This window comes from Artemia sp. Qi Xiang Cuo, chromosome 7, assembly GCF_049724085.1.
Source record: "Artemia sp. Qi Xiang Cuo chromosome 7, ASM4972408v1, whole genome shotgun sequence".
Lineage (NCBI taxonomy): Eukaryota > Metazoa > Arthropoda > Branchiopoda > Anostraca > Artemiidae > Artemia > Artemia sp. Qi Xiang Cuo.
In genome coordinates, this window is record NC_142800.1 from 26,678,111 (window position 1) to 26,698,561 (window position 20,451).

At 36.0% G+C, this 20,451-nt stretch overlaps 1 protein-coding gene across 3 annotated transcripts in view; it reads left to right on the forward strand.

The window, feature by feature from the left end:
- Nucleotides 1–19,864: 19,864 nt before the first annotated feature.
- The window catches only part of ctrip (E3 ubiquitin-protein ligase ctrip), a 155,084-nt gene continuing 154,497 nt past the window's right edge, over nucleotides 19,865–20,451 (forward strand). For all 3 annotated transcript variants that reach the window (XM_089092141.1, XM_089092143.1, XM_089092142.1), the window contains exon 1: nucleotides 19,865–19,925. The gene's annotated coding sequence lies outside the window, so the exon portion shown is untranslated. The remainder of the gene's footprint in view (nucleotides 19,926–20,451) is intronic.

A 20,451-nucleotide genomic window follows, 5' to 3' on the forward strand; every position in this document is an offset into this window, starting at 1 on the left:
GCACCTGGAAGGGTAAGGAACAGCTACTTGTTTTCTGGCTAGCATACAACTCTGATTTTGATTCTTGGATCTATGTTGAAGATATTCACAAAACCCCATGATTTCTATGTAACATTTATGTCCAACGTTTCCAATCTTCTCTACAATGACTTGAATACGACAAGTGATTTTTGGACAAAACTCTCCCCAGCCATCAAATTTGACGTTGCGTATGAAGTGGCTCTTGTCGACTGTATTCTCAAAAATACCTCTGACATCCTTAGAAAGGATCGTGTGTACGATATAAAAGTTATACCATTCCATTGGACACTCTTTGCTAGCTATTAATGTATTGAAATACCTAAGGCTAATTACTATTCACTTATTAAGTTTAAATATATTGAATACGATAATACGAGAGATTTGCGTCTCAAAGTCAATCGAAAAATCTTGAATGGTCATACTAGTAAATTCCAGTTTAATTATTAATATGAAAATGATAGTATTAACAATACCTCACCTGTTGACACTGAAATAATTATTCTAAATGACAATATTAGAGACGTTCTTGGCTTTAAACAAAATACGATCAATGGGGTAAATACTGGCTCCATTTACGGGATGGATCAAGTAATTTTTGCTGAATATCCACCTGGCTTCACTTCGGACTCTTGCATGTTTCTCTATGCATCCTTTGTGGAAACATCGTGAGTCGGTAATTCAAATGTCCCCCTCCTACGTGTTCTTGAACGAAAAACAACTCATGAACTTGTTCATCACTATAATATAAAGCATCTTCAGTATGTTCCTGTAAACACTTCTTATTTGGAACTCTGTCAGTTAACACTAAGAACTGAATTAGGCGATCCTCTAGCAATAACAAAAGGCTTAGCAGTGGTTACATGTCATTTTCGACCCATAGTCAACGACGGCACAATTACCTAAAATGAACAATAGAAGAATTCCATTTGTCTGTCCCGATATTGATTGTTATGTTGGTGCTTTGAGTCCACGTTAAATAGGCAATGTATTGGACTACTACAAGGGTCGTACTACAATGTCTGGGTATGGTCTTGGTAGCTGGTTTGCTAGGCTATTTCGTTCTGAACTACCCCTTGGCAGAAAATATCTTGTGCCTGCTGCATCAAATTTTGCTGCCTCCACACTACAGGACTGGGGGTCGGGCAAGAATTTCAAGGAAAGTGTTAAGGAAAATATTAGATCTTCAGCAAGAGCCGTTGGTGAGCAACTAAAATCTCGACAAAATGGGGAGGGATTGAAAAGGACGCGTTTGCGTCATTCACTCATCAGTCTCCACCCAGGCAGGAAGCAAAGGACATCAACAAGGACTTTGGGGAATAAAACAACGAAGGCCAATAAGCAGAAGAAGAAATAGAAAAAAATTGTTAGATCAAATATGGATTTCTTCTCTTAAAATGGCTCATCTCCCCAACAAGGAATTATATCGATCAATTATTTCTTCATTGAATCTTTTCAATGCTGAAAATGTTGATGTCAGTGTCAAACATAGCTACTATGAATAATTTCGTACCCAACAACCCCTCTTGGAAAATATACCCATTCAAATATTTTCCAATGAAGACTATTTTATTGTTTTGTCGTCAACATTTATTGATTTAAATGTTGTGGTGAAAAAAAAGTCAGATAATACAACTCCAAATGCGGGCGATGGTCTCTCCTATGAAAACTGTATTCTACACAACCTATTCAAACAAATTAATGTATTTATTAATGGAACATTGGTGAGCCCTAGAAATAATTTATCCAAATATGCAAGCTACATACAATTTATGATGGTGACGCTAAATGCGTACAAGGAGTTGAGAGGACAATAATTGGGATATGAGTATCGATCAGGCGTTGATACTGAAGGTGAGTTGACCATTGCAGTGACCCAGGAGTATCATCTAGTTGGAAAATTAAATCATGAGATATTCAATATATCCCAATGGCTACCCCCAATGTCAAGATTGATATAAAGTTACAGATGGCTCCATCAAATTTCATTTTGAGAAAAACACTTCCTGCAGCACCCGATGCAAATGTCATTATCACATCGACAATTCTCCACGTCCGAAAACAACAGGTTATGAGCTCTGTTGCATTGACAGTGGAAAAGCTAAGAGCCAATGGTAACAACATTAAACTTCTTGTCCCCCATACAATCACCAATCAACGTCACATTGCCGCCGGCTCTCGTAGCTATAGCGATTCATCATTTACCAATGGAGAAATCCCATCAAAATTGGCTTTGGCCTTTGTGAAGAGTGTCAGTGCCGTTGGGTCCTGGACTGAATCCGCCAACGATTTTCAATTTTTCGTCTATCTAGCCTCGTGTGCAAAGTGAATTGTATTCCACTTTACACTCTATTATTTTAAAAAAAATCCTATAGAACTCTGTAAAAGCTGACCATGCGATCCCTAGATCATGACTCTCAACTATTTGAAAATGGAATAACGGATTCAATGTTTTCAAAAAATCATGGGGTCATTGTTTTGGACTTGCCAGGGACACAGGATATGAGTATAGTACGAACAGGGAATTTAAGTTTAGAGTGTACATTTGCTAATGCTCTGACTGAGAGTATCACGCTAATATCATTGAGTCAATTTGAAAGCTATTGGGAAATCACACCCGACGGTAGTGTTCTACTAGATTTTGCACCATGAACACAAACCAAATAATCAAGGTATTTAGTATGAATCCGTACATGTCCCAGTACAAGTCCTATTGCATACCTTCGGACCTTATTTGAAAAAATTCCAAGCGTTAACAATACCCTAATCATTGTTAATAGCAGTCCGTCGACTTTGAAGACCGGTCATTGGCTATGCATCTTTCAAACGGCGAAGAATATTGAATTTTTTGATACTCTTGGTCTATTATATAAATTCTATGCACCATACATCAGCAACTTTATTGAAAGCAGTGGGAAAACCATTATTCAAAATCAACGAAGAGTACAGGATTTAACGACTAAGACATGTGGCTTTCATGCACTACTCTTTTTCATGTTCAGATGTCGTGGCTACACCTACAAACAGTTTCTCAACATCTACGTTGACTTACTTCGATTGAACAACTTTATAGATGAGAAAGTACTTACAAGTTTATTTAGTATTGATTTCATTGCACTACGATTAAACTGCTGAAAAAATGTATGTTACATTTTTTACTAATAAAAAAAAAATTGATATGCATCATAAAACGACTTTTCTACTCTTTAGATTTCATCCACTACTAGGTATTTGTCGACAACAACTAGTACAGGTAGATTATTTGAATTCACAGTGTACTGATCCTGATGTGAAAATGACTTCCCTCTTGTCATATCTCTTTGTATACTCAATGATACTATTCCCATTCATTCTATAGAATTCACATGTTTCAATTTATGTATTTGAAGCAATTTCAGGAACAGTGCCCTCAAGTTGCGAATTACATTCTGGGACAGCCAAATAGAAATTAGTGGGTTTATAATCGTCAGACCTAGTGTCTTCAGGACAATGACGTAGAAACCATATTCTTTTGCTGTTCCAACAGTTGAATCGCTTACCTGGCTCCTCCTCCAAGAAGAATCTAAAACCACGACGATACCCATCTCGTAGCAATAAACTAAAATCACGGTTAGAATTCTTTCCAATAATACCGGGATATGTATTCTCCCACTGCTTATATTTATCGTAATGACAATTGGAGCATAGGTAACCTCTAGGATGAGAGTCACATGTCTCTTCACGACATGAATTAAAACCTTTAATTTGCACAGCATATCCTCTATGCAATTTACACGGGTTGCACAATATACACTTTTTATCATACTCATCAATTATTTTGCAATTCTGACATGATGACAAGTTACCCTGCGAATACAAGCATAGGGGACATGTATGAAACATTTTTTCACGTGTTGACGCTCTCACTGACACAATGAAACTGAGCTAGCAACAACAAAAATTGTCTGAGATAGAGAGAGGAGAGTAAATTATCCTTGAGCACCATCTTTCTCTTGAAAAAAGTTCTAAATTTCGAAACTAATGTTTAAAAGCATATCCACAATATCATTTTACCGTGTTGTGATCAATATATCAATAAATTGTGTAAATGCATTTGGACCACGACGTAGAAGCTTCACAGTAGTCTAATGATGGAGAATCAGTTTTCATTATATCGACAAGCATTCCCCGAGAAAATATCTTTCTTTGAATAGGAAACTATAGAAAATCATCATCTAGAATCAAACGTTTGTCCATAAGCACAAGGTTTCCCCTGACTCACTATTTCCCGAATCCCTTCAATTTTTTTTTTTTAGTCATAACTCTCTCACAATCAACTTCATACTAACCAGAATTTTTTCTATTCTAAAAAATATACGGTAGTCTACTATAGAAAAAAAAATACCATTGATTTAGAAACAATTTTATTGAACATAATTACAATAATAATCATTGATGAATTGTGTTCTCATAAATTTATTTTGAAAGGACATCTAATGCTGAACGAAGTTTATTTATTTGGAGAATATTCACTTTTCCAGCAAAACATAGCTGCTCCTCCTGTTTAAATTTACTTAAAGATATCACTTATCTAGCATGCATAGTGTCCCCTTTAAGACATAGTGTACAGCCAGTAGTTATTACCGCAGCCATATTGGGTACTCGTATATCTTTGCTGCTGTCCTCGGCTCCATCATTAATCTCCAATAATGTAAATGCACTACTCATTTTTCTTTACTAATATCTTCTCAAATAAATTATACTCTTTGAATTCAATTCTCTTACTAATATGAATTGTAAAGAAAACTATTCCTTTTATTCAAATCCCAATCACCAATCAAGTTATACTCGCTCTCTTTGAAAAGGTGTATATGCCCTGTAGAAATGTTTACCTATATGTCTCGTAGAAGTATAAGACCACGTGAGAGGATACTCACTCTCTTTGAAAAGGTGTAGAGACACGATAGAATAACGTAGAAATTGCTATACAGGGTACAGAAGTATAAGGCCATGTGAGGGAGCTCTGAATCTCTTTGAAAAGGTGTAGAGACGCGATAGAATAACGTAGAAATTGCTATACAGGGTACAGAATTCCATATGTACATACTACTGTTCTTCACTTTTCTTGGAAAAACTTATTTTGTGGAAATTTTTTTTTAATTAATTTCTGCTAGTTTCATATTGACATAGTCTTTTCAGAGAAAAAGAAAATAATACTTTAAATCTTATCGTTTTTTTTTAAATTGACAGTTTAGCCCTGCTATTTGTATGCTGGAGAAAAATTTTCAGCAATTTTTAACAACATACACTCTCTTAAAAATCTGGACACAAATAGTAGTGTTTAATTTAGTTTTATACCTCCACTAGTTGACCTGAAATGGAAAACTTGATACCATTCGCAAAAAAATATGTTTAATTTCTTTGATAGCTTGGATACCCTTACGCTATTTTGACTTGGTTAAATTTTAAGAGCAGAAGTAGCCCCGAAAGTTTGAAAATAATACCCTCAGTCGATCTTGGGATACTGCTGAGATGCCTTATTGGGAATTAGCAGTAACATAGTGCATTTTGATTTAATCTTATGGCAACATTTAGTTTTTAAACTAAAGTCAAATGGAAGGGTGGGTGTGTGAGGGGGATTACTTTCCCTCCAATCACTTTCGACAATTAAAAAGGGCATCAGCCCTTTCTATTTTTAATCAAATGAGCCCTTTTCGAAGTTCCTACGACATCTCCTTCGATACAAAGTGCCCTGGTCTAAACAACAACAACAACAACAACAGAAAAATAATACATTATACCCAAATCGATCTTTACTATAAAAATGTTAAGCCTTCCAATCACTTTCGACTATCAAAAAGGGCACTAGGCCTTTTGATTTCCAATAGAATGAGCCGTTTTTGATATTTTACGACAACACTTCCTATAAACACCCTATATGCCCCCAGGGCATAAATTAAAACCCTTAACCTAAGGGCTGTGAGGATGGTTTTCATCCTCTAAGACCTAATTTCCAGAACTTTCAACTACGTTAAACAAAATGGCTATTTCAAAATTTTGATTGGACGTGTCTTGGAGAATGGTGGGTGTGAGAGGGGCGTTATTCTTTCTTCAATCACTTTCAACTATTAAAAAAAGCACTAGCCTTTTCAATTTCCAATCAAATGAGCCCTTTTGAAGTTTCTACGACAACGCTTTCAATAAAAACCTTATATGCCCCCAGGGGATAACTTACAACCTTCGCCCTGAGGGCAGGGGGGGTGTCATCCTCAAAGACCTAATTTCGAGGGCTTTCTATTACGTTGAACAAAATGGCTATCTGAAAATTTTGATTGGATGCGTTTGGGGGAGGGGTGGGCGTGAGAGTTATTCTCCAATCACTTTCAAATATCAAAAAGGGCACTAGCCCTCTCAATTTCCAATTGAATGAGCCCATTTTGAAGTTTTTACGACAACTCTATCATTAAAAACCTTATATGCCCCCTGGGCATAACTTACAACCTTTGCCCTCGGGACTATGGGGGTTTGTCATCCGTAAATACATAATTTCCAGAACTTTCAACTACGTTGAAAAAATGGATATCCCTAAACTTTGATTGAATGGCTTTGGGGAAATAGTGAGCGTGAGAGGGGGGCTAATTAATCTCCTCTCATTTTCGACTATTAAAATTTAATAACACAAATAAAACATTAGATAATCCCTAAGAAATTTTTATTTTTATTTTTGTTTTTTTAGCTTCTTTGAAGATTATTGTTGTGCTAAAACACGATTGGACATGTCGAGTTTTTTTTTCCAATCAATTTCCAATCAATTTTCCAAGCAATTTCAATTTCCAATCAAATGAGCCCCTTTTGAAATTTCTACAACAACTTTCTATTTAAACGTTATATGCCCCCAGAGCATAACTTACAACCCTTGCACTGAGGGCTTTGATGGAGCTATCATCCTAAAAGACCTAATTTCCAGAACTTTCGAATACGTTGAACAAAATGAATATCTAAAAATTTTGATTGCATATGTTTGGGGAAATTATGAACGAGAGGGGGAGGGATAGTTGCCCTTCAATCGATTTGGAAAATCAAAAGGGCACTATCCCTTTCATTATCCAATTGAATGACCTCTGTTTGATGTTTTTACAACATCACTTTCTATAATAACCTTACATGCTCCCAGGGCATAACTTACAACCCTTGCACTGAGGGTTGTGAGGGGGATGGGTTGTCATTCTTAAACACCTAATTTCCAAAACTTTCAACTACGTTCAATAAAATGGCAATATAAATATTTTGCTTGGATGTGTTTGGGGAAAAGGTGGGCGTGAAAGGGGGGTTAGTTGCCCTCAAATCACTTTCGACTATTAAAAGGGGCTCTGGCCCTTTGAATTTCCAATCGAATGAGCCCTTTTTCAAGTTTCTACGACAAAGATTTCAATAAAAACCTTATATGCCCCCAGGGCATAAGTTATAACCCTTGCCCTGAAGAATGTTGGGAGAGTTTCCTGCTCAAAAATATTATTTCCTGAACTTTAAACTGCGTGGAACAAAATGGCTATCTAATAATTTTGATTGGATACATTTAAGGAAATTGTAAGCGTGGAAGGGGTGTTAGTTGCCTTCCAATCACTTTTGACTATTTAAAAGGGCACTAGTCATTTGAATTTCCAATTGAAAGAGCCCTTTTTGAATTTTCTACGACGAAGCGTTTTATAAAAACCTTATATGCCCCCAGGATATAACTTACAACCCTTGCCCTGAGGGGTGTGGGGGAGTGTCCTTCTCAAAACATAATTTCTATCTGGAAATCCACAACACTGAACAAAACAGATATCTAAAAATTTTGATTGGATGTGTATGTGGAAAAGGTGGGCAAAAGAGGGGGGCTAGTTGCCCTCAAATCCATTTTGACTCTTAAAAAGAGCACTAGACCTTTGAATTTCCAATCGAATGAGCCCTTTTTCAGTTTCTACGACAAAGATTTCAATAAAACTTATATACCCCAGAGCATAACTTCTAACCATTGCCTTGAAGACTGTGGGGGGAGTGTCCTGCTCAAAGGTATAATTGCCTGAACTTTAACTGCGTGTAACGAAATGACTATCTCAAAATTTTGATTGGATGTGTTTGGGGAAATGGTGGGCGTGGAAGTGATGTTAGTTGCCTTGCAATTACTTTCGACTATTAAAAAGGGCACTAGCCATTTCAATTTATAATCGAATGAGCCCTTTTTTAAGTTACTATGACAACGCGCTCTATAAAATACTTTATATACCCCCAGGGGATAACTTACAACCCTTCTCCTGATGACTGTGAGGGGGTTGTCATTCGCAAATACCTAATTTACAGAACTTAAAACTACGTTGAATAAAATGGCTATCTCAAAATTTTGATTGGACCAGTTTTGGGGAAAAAGTGGGCGTGAGAGGGGGATTAGTTGCCCTCCAATGACTTTCTACTATTAAAAAGGGCGAATTTTTTAAACCACTGAAGATACGTAAGAACGCTGTAACATCTAGTACCTTGAGGTAATAAGACTGTCAAAGACTCCTCCTTGAACCTCCCAAATTGAAAGCTTTTATTATGACCTGACCTTTTAATGTAACTTGGGCACTGGACCAAGGGCGCCATTGTTCCTCGAGCGCAACGTTAGGTGGGGATGTCGATATCGCTTTCGTCACGCCCATTCGTTTTAGTGTTAATCTGCCTGTTACTTATGAATGAATGTTTTCAAAGTAAACTCGTTTCATCAATAAGAAATAAAAGGGTTGGACGCATGTGTCCCTTTCCTTTTGGACAATAAAACTAGACAAGTGCTGTATCTAGGATAACTCAAGAAAGTCTTGTTAATTTTTGTCAACTTTTCAACTTTTTGGCATCCCTGCTTTCAATACAAAAAAATGAAGGTACTATCACTTAAATACAGTAACTCCCTGTGCCCCCCCCCCCCTCTGGATACCATCTTGATAGAAACCGTCTCTGCTTTAAGTAAATAAAAATAATTAACTTATTGGCATCCCTGCTTTAAAAAAGAAAATTCGGGATATTATTATTTAAATACGATAACTCCCTAACCCCCCCCCCACCCTCTGGATACTCCCTCGATATGATGCCGTCTCTTCTTTAAATTAAAAAAAAAAATTGATTTTTTGGCATCCCTGCTTTCAATAATAAAATTTTGAGACATTATCATTTAAATATAATACCTCCCTGCCCCCTCCCCACTGGATACCGCCTTGATAGGATACCGTCTCAGCTTTACTTTAAAAAAATAATTAACTTAATAATTAATTAGGTCACTATCAGAGGCAACGCTGTAGTGTTGCCTTTAGTAAAGGCCATACGGCTCCAATGTTTTATTTTTTTTTCCAGAGACACTTCATACGGAAGGGGTCGCCGTAGAAACTTCAAAGGGGGCTCATTCGATTGAAAATCGAGAGTTCTAGTGCCCTTTTTAATAGTCGAAAGTGATTCGAGGGCAACTAGCCCCCCCCCCCCACGTCCATCATTCCCCCAAACACATCCAATCAAAATTCTGAGATAACCATTTTGTTCAGCGTAGTAGATTTCTAGATAGAAATCATATTTTTAAGGAGTACACTCCCCCACAACCCTAACGGCAAGGGTTTTAATTTATGCCCTGGGGCATATAAGTTTTTTATAGAAGGCGTTGCGGTAGAAACTTCAAAACAGGCTCATTCGGTTGGAAATTGAAAGGGCTAGTGCCTTTTTTGATAGTCGAAAGTGATTGGAGGGCAACTAGCGACCCCCCACCCACCACGCCCATCATTTTCCAAAACACATCCAATCAAAATGAGATAGCCATTTTGTTCAGCGTTGTTGATTTCCAGATAAAAATATATTTTTGAGAAGGACACTCCCCCACAACCCTTTGGGCAAGGGTATCAAGTTGTGCCCTGGGGGCATATAAGGTGTTTATAGAAGGCGTTGTCGTAGAAATTTCAAAAAAGTCTCATTCGATTTGGAAATTCAAAGGACTGGTGCCCTTTTTAATAGGCAAATATGATTGGAGGGCAACTAGCCCCCCCCCCGCCCAGCATTCCCCCAAAAACAACCAATCAAAATTTTGAGATAGCCCTTATGTTCAGCGTAGTTGATTTTCACATAGAAAATATGTTTTTGAGGAGGAAACTCCCCCACAACGCTCAAGGCAAGGGTTTTAAGTTATACCCTGGGGGCAAATAATGTTTTGTATAGACAACGTTGTCGTAGAAACTTCAGAAATGGCTCATTCGGTTTGAAATTAAATGGCTAGTTCCCTTTTTAATAGTCGAAAGTGATTCTAAGACAACTGACACCCCTTCCACGCCCACCATTTCCCCAAACACATCCAATCAAAATTTTTATATAGCCATTTTGTTCAACGTAGTTGAACGTCCTGGAAATTATATGTTTGAGAAGGACACTCCCTCCACAGTCTTTAGGGGCAAGGGTTATAAGTTATGCCCTAGGGGCATATATGGTTTTTATGAAAGGAATGCTCGTATAAACTCCAGAGACGGCTCATTTGACTGGAAATTGAAAGCTCTAGTTCACTTTTTAAGCGTCAAAAGATATTGGAGGGTAACCAGCTCCCCCCAAACCCTGTTTTCCCAAATGTATCCAATAAAAATTAAGATATTTTAATATAGCCATTTTGAATTAAGATAGCCATTTTGTTAAAAATAGTTCAAAGATCATATAACAAAAATTTCGGTGTTGACACAACCCACCAGGGCCCCAGGGCAGGCGTTGTAAGTTATGCCGGGGGAATATATGGGTCTTATGGAAGGGATGCTCGTTTTAACTGCAAAGAGGGATCATTTGATTGGAAATTGAAAGTTCTAGTTCACTTATTAAGAGTCAAAAGAGATTGGAGGGCACCTAGCCCCCCCCCCTCCACGTGCTTTTCCTAAAACCCATCCGATAAGAACTTTGAGATATTTTTTTTTAAATTGTTCAAAGACCATATAACGAAAACTCAGGGGTCAACACAGCCCCCCAGGGCCCGAGGGTAGGCGTTATAAATTATTCCCTTGGGGACTATATGGTTCTTATTGAAGGAATGCTTGTAAAATATTCACAGATGACTCATTAGATTAGAAATTGAAAGGTCTAGTTAAGTTTTTTAGAGTCAAAAGATATTGGAGGGCAACTAGCCCGTCCACACTCCTTTTTCTCCAAATGCATCCATTAAAAATTTTGAGATAGCCATTAAGTTAAAAATTTCTCAAAAGTCAGGTAAAAAAACTCAGGTGTCGTCACAACCCCCCAGGGCCCGGAGGCAGGTGTTGTAAGTTATGCCCTGGGGCATATATCCTTCGTATGAAAGGGATACTCGTATACCTTTCAGAGAGGGCTCTTTTGATTGAATATTGAAATTTCGAGCTTACTTTTTAATAGTCAAAAGAGATTCGAAGGCAGCTAGCCCCCAACCCATCTGATGAAAATTTTTAGATAGACAGCTTGTTAAAAATAGTTCAAAGGTCGGATAAGGAAAAAGACCGGTGTCAATAGAACTCCCCAGGGCACAGGGGAAGGCGTTCTAAGTTATGCCCTAAGGGCTTGTAAGGTTCTTATGAAAGGTATGCTCGTATAAAATTCATAGAGGGCTCATTTGATTTGAAATTGAAAGTTTTAGTTCAATTTTTAAGAGTTCACTTAATAATTAAAATAATTTACTTAATAATTAATTAGGTCACTATATGATTTAAACAAACGCGCTAAATAACGTTAAACCTCTGAGTATTTCTTGAAAAAAAAATTGAGGGTATGAGTAAAGGGGTACAAAGACAACAACAAAAATGTCAAAATTATTGAGATATACCTCCAATTATTGGAAAACTGAGTCATAGATTCGCCGCGGCATTCAATATTATCCAAAGAATCTAATTAAAAGCGAGCACACACAAAAGCCAAATTAGGCCAGTAGCCTATGAGAAATTGTAAAATACCCAAGACAATGAACAAGTCCCAATAGGGGGCCCTGGCTCTATCAAAATATTTCAATGGCTTCCCAGGGAATTTGATATCATTTTCTTCCGTCTGGTTCCGTCAGGGCATGTATGGTTCTTATGAAAGGGACGCTCGTATAAACTTCATAGAGGGCTCATTTAATAGGAAATTGAAAGTTTTAGTTTACTTTTCAAGAATCTAGAGGGTTAAGGGCAATTGGCCCCCCCCTCTCCCTTTTTTCCCCCAACCCATCCGCTACAAAATTTGAGAAAGCCAGCTATATCAGTTACAGTACAATAACTGTAACTCTTTTGTATAACTGCATATAAAAATTTCGAGGGGAAGTTAAGACACATCAAAATACACTAATTAGAATTAGATAAAGAACTGGCTATACAAATACTCCCAAAAATCCTCTCAAACTGAAAATGCTAAAATAATTAAAATACTGCCATACTTAAAATAAGGTTAAAATGCGTACTCTGCGATAGATGCAAAATTGCTTTGGCACACAAAATCCGATTAAGGTCAAATCCAAACAGTCCTGATCTATCTGAGTAAGCAAATGAAATGGTCTAATCACCCTTATTAAAGCTATTTTTTCAATCGATTCATTGTTGTTTTAATCGCTGTCCATAAGTTATGCAAGCTGTCCATTGCTCATATATAATATTTCTATCAAAGAGGTAATCGTATAGACTTTGAAAAAGCCTCGTTTGATTTCAATAGAAAGTTCTAGCTTCGTTTTTTAAAGTCAAGAATAATTGAACAGCAGGCAACCCCCCATGCCATAAAAACTTGAAACTTTTTGCAATCAAAAAGTTTTGATTCGCCTCAAAAAGTTTCGCCTCCTTCTCTCACTGTAAAAGTCTAAAACCTACTGCGTCATTGGCACTTTACTGAAAACTATATGTATCTTGAACAGTCTTGGAAAGTATACACAATATAAAATTGAATATTTGGTATATAATGATATTAGTTGTTGAAAGACCATCAGTTCAAGAATTTATTTCCCTCTAATTGAATTTTTATTTTCAATGCTGTAAGAACTGGAAAAGAAAATATTTGTAGTATAATTCGTTCTCAGTGAAGCGCCATTGACGCAGTAGGCTTTTAGTTTTTATGTACAGTTAAGGAAGGGGGCAGTATCCAAACTTTTATTTGTAGTGAAACTATAGTCGTCTTGAACAACTCTAGAAAGAACGAATAAATTTAGCTGAATATTTGATGTATAATTATATTACTTGCTGAAAGCTCAGCAGTTCAAAATTTTACTATAATTTTAACGTTTATTTTCAATATTAAGTACAAAAGAAAATGTTTGTAATAAAATTGGTCTTCAGTAAAGCGCCAATGACGCAGGTAGTTTTAAACTTTTACAGTGAGAGAACGAGGTTATGCCCAAACTCTTATTTGTATTGATTTTTGTTCGTTTCAAGCTTGATTTACATATTCAATTTAAGTTTCACTCGCTTTAAGATTTATTTATCAATTTACATTAATATCTCTTGTATGTTTGTTTGCATTCATTGTTTCTTTAATTTCTGTTCGTTTTAAGTTTCATTTATACTTCAATAGGAAAATATTTTTTTCGTTTTAAGCTTGTTTTTCATATTCAATATAAGCATTACTCGCTTTTAAGATGTATTAATTCATTTAGATTATTACTTGTTGTATGTTTTTTCCTATGATTGTTTATTTAATTTCTGTTCGTTTTTGGTTTTATTTATTCTTTAATAGATCACATAATTTCATGCTTCCTACCCCTGGGATATGAGTTTCTGAAACTCCTAATAAATCCAGTTCGAATCGTCTAAATTCGTCAGTCAAAATGTCGATACGATAGTCATTTTTTAATGTCGTAACATTCCAAGTTCCAATTTTCACGTTCTTTAAATCATTGAATCATTTTCGCCTCAGGAAAAGCAATGATCCCGGATACCAGTGCAGGACGGGGATCACATATCTTCTCAATTCTACACCGAAGTGCTTAAGCCGGCCTAGAACCGGAGAGCAAGAAGTCCCTGGGACCTCCATGAATGGAGGCTTTGTGCAATCCTGGGCCCATCTTGGTCACAACATAGTTTTCAGGACTTGGCGAAGCTCTTCTATCAACAAGAGTCGAAATCCTGCACAGACATTCTCAAGCCTATTTTTTCCGACTCATTATATATTCATGCCTACAAATATTATGCTACTACGGGGAGGCAACCCATATAATAGATAAATTAGCTAGGAAGAGGTTTTTTCAGCCCAAACACGCCCATCAATCCCGGTCAAAACTATTGAAGAATTTTATTTGAAGTTGAATTTTTCAGTTGGATTTTGGGTTCTGAAATTAGACATCTAGAGGAGAATTCTTTTGAAAGCCGAATCGTAAGTTTAATTTTTTTTTTTTCGGCTTCTTTGGTTTCGGACATGCTGGATACTGTATTAATGTTTAATACCTAATGAGTGAACGCATGATATTTTGAAGGAATTGATCTTTTGGTACTTTGCCATCACAGTTTATATAATTATATATACTGTGATATAATTATATCACATTATAATTATGTGATACAATTATAATGTGATATGATGTGAATAATATCTAATTATATATACTGTGTTTCCCATTGTGTAGGCCTTTCGGTTTAACCGCTATAGAGTAGGCAATGATAAAACCCGCTTTTGACGTATTAACCGCTATAGAGTAGGCAATGATAGCGTGGTTTTCATTGCGTATACGATATTTAACTGTGTTTTTGGGGGTTTAGGGGGGAGGTACCTAGGTTAGGTCAGGTTACGTATTTAATATATGCTATGCTCTACACCCCAGCCCCAGTCCTCCTAATGTGAAAATATATAGCCCAAATTTGTTTCTAAACTATTATATATTCATCCTATTTAATTTTAGTTCATTAGCATTAACCGAACTTGACTTATTAGAAAGGCCAACATAATGGGAAAGTACTGATCTTTTTTCCAGGAATTCTTACCGTTTAAATTTTGTTTCATTCGGTGTGTAAAAATTAAGTTCTTTATTATCTGAGATTTGTATTTGTCATGCCACCTTCTGCCCTCAAACGTATTCCCCTCCCCTCACAATTATTATTCTGGTTCTTCACCCGTGTAATATTTTCGGTAGGCTTAATATTTTAAACTGCAGTTTAGGATCTTTTTACAGTCATGCGAAGCTGTTAGGCAGGCGAAGAAAATTTAACGGCAAAGATATTTTACTCAAATTGGGGATAGTAAATATTCAGGCATATCTTTACAACTTCTAATGCTTGAAAAATTAGTAACACTGTATGAAAGCTCTTGAGATAGAAACAATAGAATTAAAAAAATGTTTTATAATTGAATTTCTTCTTAAGAACTCTCCTTAAATACAAGCAGTACTTACGTATTAGCCAGAAAACACGCGAGAGGTGAAGTCTGGTTAATGCTAATGAAGTAAATCAAAATATGATGAAAATATAATAGTTTAGAAACAAATTTGGGCTATATATTTGCGCATTAGAGGGGGGGGAGTAAAGCATAGTATATATTAAATACAAAACCTAACCTAGGCATCTGTTTTTTGCCCCACAACCCGAACAAACTAAAGTTTAAATTTTGTTCACGGAGTGAGAAACCCCTGTTTGCCTAGCGCACCTTCATTAATGCTGATGAAGTAAATCAAAATATGATGAAAATATAATAGTTTAGAAACAAATCTGGGCTATATATTTGCGCATTAGAGGGGGGGGGGAGTAAAGCATAGTATATATTAAATACATAACCTAACCTAGGTATCTTTTTTTTGCCCCACAACCCGAACAAACTAAAGTTTAAATTTTGTTCACGGAGTGAGAAACCCCTGTTTGCCTAGTGCGCCCAAGATATTCTCTTGATAAAGACGCTGCTTAACTAGTTTGTTGTATCATGTTCGCTATACAATTCTCGTGTGTTTTCTGGCTAATGCGTAAGTACCATACAATCTTCTTACGGTAAATATCAAAAAGTTTTTTTATCATCTGAAAGTAGGCCTAAGGAGCAACATTAAAACGAACAAGAATTATTACATATATGAGGGGGGTTGTCGTTGTCCCCTCTTTAACACCACGTTATTTACGCTAAAGTTTGAATTTTGTCCCCATTCCGTAAGAACGATTCCTGAAACACAATTTTTATTTAATTAGAACAATAAGAAGCTTTTTTAAAAGTACTAAAAAATATTAGCGTGAATAGTCATGTGTTTAGAGGTTCATTTCTATTCGTTTTAAGTTTAATGCTGCTCCTTAATTTCAAGTGAAAAAACTATTTTTTTTATTTTTTTCCTGGTATGTTAATGTACGCTAGCCGAAGAATATTCATTAATTCGCAAAAATCGTTGCAGATGTTATTGAAAGCCCTGGTGGCTTTAATTAATGGCACCTACATTACTTATTTGCTAGTTTACTGTTTTCTATAAAATTCGTTCCATTTAAATCAAAATCATTCCTTGCTCAAACGAAACCCTAACTCTAAATTACTAATGAGGCAGTTCTAATAGATATGTTCTATTTCTTTTTAGAAAAATGGATATCCGGAAGTTTTTTGAATCAAAAAATTTAAAAAAAGCTAAGTTTGAGGAAACCTCGCCTCCAGAAAATAAAAAAGATCTGCAGTTGCCTGATTTAGATGTCTTGTCATCAACAGCCAAAGAAATTGTAATGGAACAACCTTCAACTTCAAGAAGATTTGTTGAGTATCAGCAATCCTTACAATCCAAAAACACGAATGTTAATGACAGTGCGGTTGAAAGTGTTGATTTAGGGAGCTTTTTTGAAAAGCCAGGTATTTCTGATTGTAAAAAATACGAATTGCTGACAAACCCAAGTGTAAACTATTATTCTCATGATTTCAAGAAAGATGTTTCTATTATTGGTAAAGATACCTGTAAATTTAAGGAAAGCTGGTTGTATGCTTATCCATGGTTAGTGTATTCGACTTCACTAAAAGGCGGACTTTGTAAATATTGTGTGTTATTTGAGCCAGCCTTGAAGAAAGGCATTTTTGGTTCTTTCGGGATAAAAGCTCACAAGGATTTCAAACATTTTCATGAAGACGCACGGGATCATGCCAAATCCCAGTGGCACCACGAAGCTTTAAATTGATACTAATAACTTCTATGATTCAATGACGCTGAAGAAAAAAAAACATCAAAGAACAACTGGATTTTGTTATATCTAATCTTATACAGATAAACCGAAGCAAATTTACATCAATTTTAAAAACAATTATATTTTTCGGTACTCACGACATTGCTCTCCGTGGAAATCATTCAAATGGAGAAAACTTTGAAGACCTACTTCGTTTTCGCATTGACGCAGGAGATCAAGTCCTTAAAGACCACATAACGACACATTCAGGAAAAGCTAAATATACATTTCATAGAGTCCAAAATCAGCTGATAAATATTTGTGGGACTATACTACAAGATGCAATAGTCAAAGAAGTAAATAATAGCCAAGCATTCTCTTTGCTAGCAAATGGGACTGCTGATATTAGTGGGAAAGAGCAGATGTCAATAGGGGTACGTTACATAAAAACGGATTCAAACGTTGGATAGGTGAGCAAAGAAGAATTTATGGGGTTTGCCGAACTTGAAAAATTGGATGCAGAAAGTATTGCTGATGCAATTTTACACTTCACAGACAAGATAGGACTAGACATGACAAAGCTAATTGGTTTAAGATTTGATGGATGTTCAATTATGTCCGGTAACGATACCGGAGTTCAACGAAGAATCCGGGAAAAATATGCAAAAGCTGTGTATTTTCACTGTGCCTCTCATAAATTAAATTTAGTATTCAATGACCTCAATATTGTACCAGAAATTAGAAACACAATAGGCACAAAAAAAGTGATCCGATTCTTCAGAGAGAGCACTCTTAGGAGGAAAAAGATCCCAAAAATTCCTATTATGTGTAAAACAAGGTGGTCTGAGAAGTACAGATGCATATGCAACTTTTCAAACAATTTTATAGCCATCAAGGAAGCTTTGAGTCAACTTTCCACTGACAATGAGGCAAACCAAGAAACGCGTTAACAAGATTTTCAGTTGGATAGTGCAACATCATCAGTAGTTTTTATCATATGTCTAAAAATCGTACTCTTCGTGCCTTGAGCCAGTTGTAAACAAACTGTAGTTTGTAGATTTTGACTTGCATGCTGTATATATGCACGTAAAAGAGAAATTTTTATGGGTTTTTCAAAAGCACAGAGTAGGAGCAATCACGGAATTTGAAGGAATTTCCACGAAATTACAAGAAACCTTTGATTTACTGGAAATTGAATTAAAAAAACCTAGGGCAACCGCAAGACCAAGTCATCGCTCAAACATTTCTATGACTAATCCAATAGATTACTATAGGTTAGCTTTTTTTATTCCTTATTTGGACTCGTTAATTGTGTCACTTGAATCGAGATTCAATGACCACAACAAAACCCTGCTCAGAGGAATTCTTCTTCATCCCAACATTTTAAAAAACACGGAGAAGGATACATTTGTTAATGCTATGAACGATCTATCTAAGTTCTCTGACAATGAAAATTTAGAATTGGAAGCAAGAACCTGGTGCGCTGTGTGAAAAAACAAAGACTATGGCGAGGAAGTGAAGTTCATAGATCTCTTCTCTGAAACTACATTTTTCCCTTTAATTATGAAAGCCCTTGTTGACTATTTAACCATCCCACCAACAACATATACTGTGGAGAAATCCTTTAGGACCTTGAGTGAGTTAAAACATGGCTGAGGAGCACTATGAGTGAAGAACGCCTGTCAAGTTTGAGCTTATGAAGCATTCACAGGTATAGAGTACAAGAGCTCAATCTAGAAGAGCTGGCTATAGACAAATTTTCCAAACAGAAGTGAAATCTACAATTTGCTTTTTCTGAAAAGTTATAATTTTGTGATCTAAAGATCATATGTAAGTTTCTTTTCATGAGTTAATTCAGTTTTCTTAAGAATTGGATAAATCCAAATCTTAAATATGTTTTTTCATTTTTTAATGATTAAAAATTTGTGATTATGTTGCGAACTCCAGTTTCACTCATTTCACTTTCATTTGGTTCATTTCATTTCATTCATGTGGTTCACAATAGAGAATTTTGCTAAGAGGGCAAATGTGATTTTTAACAGAACTCACCATTGTTGGCAAAATTTTCTGCCACCAGTGTGTTTTTTGTTTCTGTTTTTGTAGGTTTTGAAAGCAAGGAAAATATCAAAATTACATTTTACATTTTAAAAGGAAAAATTGTGTGTTTGTACAACAAGGTGCTCTCTAATTAAATTGAAAGAACATATGGATATTCAAGGACATAAAGCATTTTTCAGTATTTTGCCCCCCCCCCCTAAAATTAAGCCTATGGGCGCCCATGGTGGCACACTGATTACGCTAAATATATAGCACACTGAACAAAAGCTTCTTCACTATTTTGATACACTGGGTTGAAAAATATGTAACTGTAAGTAATGGGTTTCATTGAACACAACAACAGGTATCGTGAAAAAACAAACACAGAGTGAAGTAAACGCTACCACTCATTGACTAGCAAGATATTAAAAAGTCTAAAGAAAGACTTATGATCCTACAGATTTTTGAGTGTTTTTGTTTGTGTTGCGTTTTCCTCGAATTTGCGTGAGTCATTATGCACTACGTTCCTTTGGAGTTCTAGAGGGTTTTAATAGACTTTTCTGTTTATTTAGATTTGGACTATACTTGACCCAGGGTGTTTTGAAAAAATATGAAACTCCTCTCTAATAAGTAAAATTGGCGTCAGCTGGCTACACGCCGCCGTTTCCTCTAAAATTCAGCTATTCGCTGACGAAATGAAACCGGTGTGGCGTCGGATCTATTAACGTCACAAGTTCAAGGATTAGGAAATAACAAATATGTGGCGCAATTTTCAAAAATCAGTGCATGCAACTTTTGGAATTGGTAAAACCTGTAGGAGTAAATAACATTAAGGTATTTCATCTCTTAAACTACTTCAATGTTGCTGCTGAATTGACAGTTTCAATACCTGGCAGAAGAATAATACAAATATACACGATGAAATCGGTTGTCAAATTAAATGTATGTGGGCTATCCTTGGATAAATGTTTACTTTCTAGGGTAACATTCTAGATGATCCTGCTATGTTGATTAGGTAAATATATACTAAATCATATTATTGAGTTAGGAATAAAGTGAATACACCATTTGATGCCTTTTTTATGCTGATTATGAATATAATAGCTTAATCATTCCTATTGGAAATGAATTTTAGCTCCCCCACTATATATGCCAATTCAGGGTATATATTTCTACATTAGGGGTGGTGGTGGGGGTAAAGTTCAAACTTACCTTCCATTTACATTAGAAACAAAATTTGCCCCCCCCCCTAATGTAGAATTATATACCCTGAATTCAGATATATAGGGGGGGGGGGGGGAGGGGCTGAAATTCATTTCTGATAGAAATGATTATTATATTTGTAATCAGCATAAAAAAG